The sequence below is a fragment of the Poecilia formosa genome, unplaced genomic scaffold, assembly GCF_000485575.1.
Source record: "Poecilia formosa unplaced genomic scaffold, Poecilia_formosa-5.1.2 Scaffold288, whole genome shotgun sequence".
Lineage (NCBI taxonomy): Eukaryota > Metazoa > Chordata > Actinopteri > Cyprinodontiformes > Poeciliidae > Poecilia > Poecilia formosa.
Genome location: NW_006800227.1, coordinates 771133 through 774307, shown reverse-complemented (window position 1 = coordinate 774307; position 3175 = coordinate 771133). Strand labels below are relative to the sequence as shown.

The following is a 3175-nucleotide window of genomic DNA, read 5'->3' as shown; positions in this document are numbered from 1 at the left end:
CAGCGGGCAGGCAGACTTGGAGGGAAATCCTCAGGAGGAGAGAACGAAGGAACTTGGTCCAGAGAAAATCCAGAGACCGACCTAGAGGCAGGCAAACACAGGGACTTGAAACCACTGGTAAAGTATTGCAGAGACAGATCAAATCAACTAGCAACCACAAGAAACGGCTGGAGAGTCTACCGGTGCACGTTAATCATCCAGCGCTGAGTGAATATTCTGCTGCTCCTTTATCCCCAACACTGATGAGGCAGATGAGATCCACCTGCGTAGGCTGCCCAGGTTCTCCACCAAGATCCTCACTGGAACAGATGCCTCACTCACTCACACACACACACACAAGAACCCTGACAAATAGTCTTTACTACCTTTGTAAACTTTGCTGGTGAATGTTATAACAAGTAATATAAGTTTTATAATATGTGCTATATTGTTTTATTTCTAATATAGGCCCTTGTGTCAGATAATCTAAGTCAATGTTAGAGAATAATNAAAAAGGGGGGAATGTTAGAGATTTTTGTATTTTTGTGTTATCATTTTCAGTCTAATGCTAATCAATAATTAATCAACATTCAGTCTAATATTAATCGGTAATGACATACGGTGCTAAAACTTTTTGATTGCTGTGTTGAATATCTGTGTTCCTGAGAACTGATTGTTCCCTCCAGATTCTGCTCTCAAGGGAAAGAGCCTGATGGCCTGTGTGTTAGATTGAGCTGCCATCTGTCTTGTTTATCTTTTCTGACTATTGTTTTCCCAAATAAAAGGCTCTAGCAGAGAGAAGTCAGGACACTCTGTGAACAACTCGGGAGAGCAGTTTGTCGAGACTTCTCCTTTTGCAAAAGCTTGGTCATAAAATTCATATACGTTGTCTGTGGTTCTTTTAATGAAGGTTCAAGAAAAGTACCTATCAACTGGATAAAAAAGAAAATTTACCTGTAACAATAATGTCTCTAAGTTGACCTGAAGAATAGTTATACTCAAGTTATATTCAAGTTAATAATAGAGGCAGGCTCATAGATACACAATAAAAATGTCTATACTCCATTTTTTAGTTTATGTCTTCATATTCAGTCAATTTAATAAACTCTCACCTTGCCCAGTCATTTATAGCTTCTGTGTCCATGTGAATGATGGGATTTGACACATTTGTTCCTCACACAACTGCTACGTGGCGGTACGTAGCATTGTGGCTATGTACCGCCACATTGCGCTCCGCCACCCACCTGTTGAGATTGGAATGATATGAAATTTATGTTCTGATTTGTCCATAAAGCTATGCATGTGCTAAGTATCAACTACATCGCAGCTGCCCACAGTGTTCAGTCTTTCCAAATACAACCGCCGCGCTCTTCACCTGCAGGCTGCCGTAGTCCAGGCATCGCGCCAATCAATTTAAGGATGCTAATTGTTCCCCCCAAAAAACAATAAAAACCTGGACATTAGCTACTGTATGTTGACTAGAAGGGGGTGAAAATTATACCATTGTTATTTTATATCTCTTAAATGAATGTAATTCTCATTATTTTGTCCCAATCAATCTTCAGTTTGATATTGAGTGCCATTAGTAGGTGACACTGCACCTACTAATGGCACTTCCGGTGGCAGGTGTCATTATGCGGCACAAGTGCCGCTGTTTTCGGGGCTAGCTGTCAGTGTTGTCACTGCCTTCAACGTATAACGCTGAGTGAAGCTGTTGACCGCTCTAAGATCGCCACTCCAAATCTCGTCAGCGAAAATAGGCTTTTTTGTTACTGGAAACCATATTCCAACGTCTATCAAAGCTACATTTATAAACAATTGTATTATTTAAGTATGTATTAATGCATAGTTCAGCATATTTAAATATGCTTAGTGGCTATAACAGTCGAATAGGATGGAATATTCTGATATTGATGTATGATGAGCATATTACAAAGCACACAGCCGTTCATAATTTATTTAATAAATGATTTAATAATACCAATACATATTTATATAACTATACAAACACAAATAAATGATAAAAAATGGCACAAATAAATAATGATTAATACTGAATAATATATATTGGATACATGTTTGTATGTATGTATAAACATGTAGATATATGTATATGTTTTTCAGCCGACGAGTTTTAGCTTCAGAGTGATTCAGCAGCTGAGATTGAGTCCAAAATCCGATGTGAGATTCATCCGTGCTGCAGTGAATCCGTCTCTCTTTATAGATTTCTCCCTCTTCTTCCTCACATCGTGTCTTTAGGTAACTTTCAAAACAAAAACAGAAGATTAGCTGGTATCTCGCTGGTGGACATAAATACAGTAAAGTAATATTCTAATCGCAATATATACACAATAATATGTCCATCTTACTTGTGAAATGTTGTCTGTCAAGCCCTCGCATCAATAATCCATAGATCCGAACAACAATATCCCTCAGTGCTGAGGCATCTTCTGCTGTTTTGGTTGAGCAAAGTAGGAGGGACGACCCCTCCAAGATGGCCGCCGTATTTCCTGCGCCGGAGCAGCCGATGTGCGGGGTCTACTCTTATATTATGTCTATGCTTGTGACCAATAATGGCAGGTGTCAGCGGAAGTGCCAGTATGAGGTGCCGAGGTCAGCCGAAGGCAGTGACAACACCGGCAGCTAGCCCCAAAAACAGTGGCACTTGTGGCGCATAATGACACCTGCCACCAGAAGTGCCATTAGTAGGTGCGGTGTCACGATTTGCATCTGCTGTCTCTCCCGCTATTATCACCGGTGGGTGGTGTCCGCACTGATAACACGAGAAGTCAAATTTAAAGTTTGTCAGAGAAAGAAAGTGATGAAATGCCTTTCGAACAGTTTGATGATGGTATCTGTTGTCATTAAAGAAGGATAATGTCTCCAACATCCGTCCACTTGTTGACTTGTTCTTTGAGTAAACACAAATTTACAGACATAACAAGAAATTTGAGTTTTTAAAAATGAAAAACTCAAAAACAACCATTATTGATGCTTGGCTTTAATTTTCCTCACCGCCAGGCCTGATAGCAGAAGCTCACACAAAGGAAGCGTAAGAAGGACATTGTTGTTGAAATTGTGAAAACCTGAAGTATAGTCTTGGAATCTCACAATGTTACCACAAACTGGGTATTCTTTTTCGGCAACTGAGACACCTATGGATTAAATTATAGCTTGCATTAGTTTATAGTAAATA

The 3175-nt window shown here is 39.6% G+C and overlaps 1 protein-coding gene and 1 long non-coding RNA gene across 2 annotated transcripts in view; one reads left to right on the top strand and one right to left on the bottom strand.

Moving 5' to 3' along the window:
* LOC107838639 (uncharacterized) overlaps window positions 1-1091 on the bottom strand; it is a 3283-nt gene extending 2192 nt beyond the window's left edge. Inside the window, exon 1 of the long non-coding RNA XR_001664715.1 lies at window positions 600-1091. This is a non-coding gene — a long non-coding RNA (uncharacterized LOC107838639). The remainder of the gene's footprint in view (window positions 1-599) is intronic.
* Window positions 1-3175, top strand: part of LOC103151691 (gastrula zinc finger protein XlCGF42.1-like) — a 37098-nt gene that overhangs the window by 9803 nt on the left and 24120 nt on the right. The window lies entirely within an intron of this gene.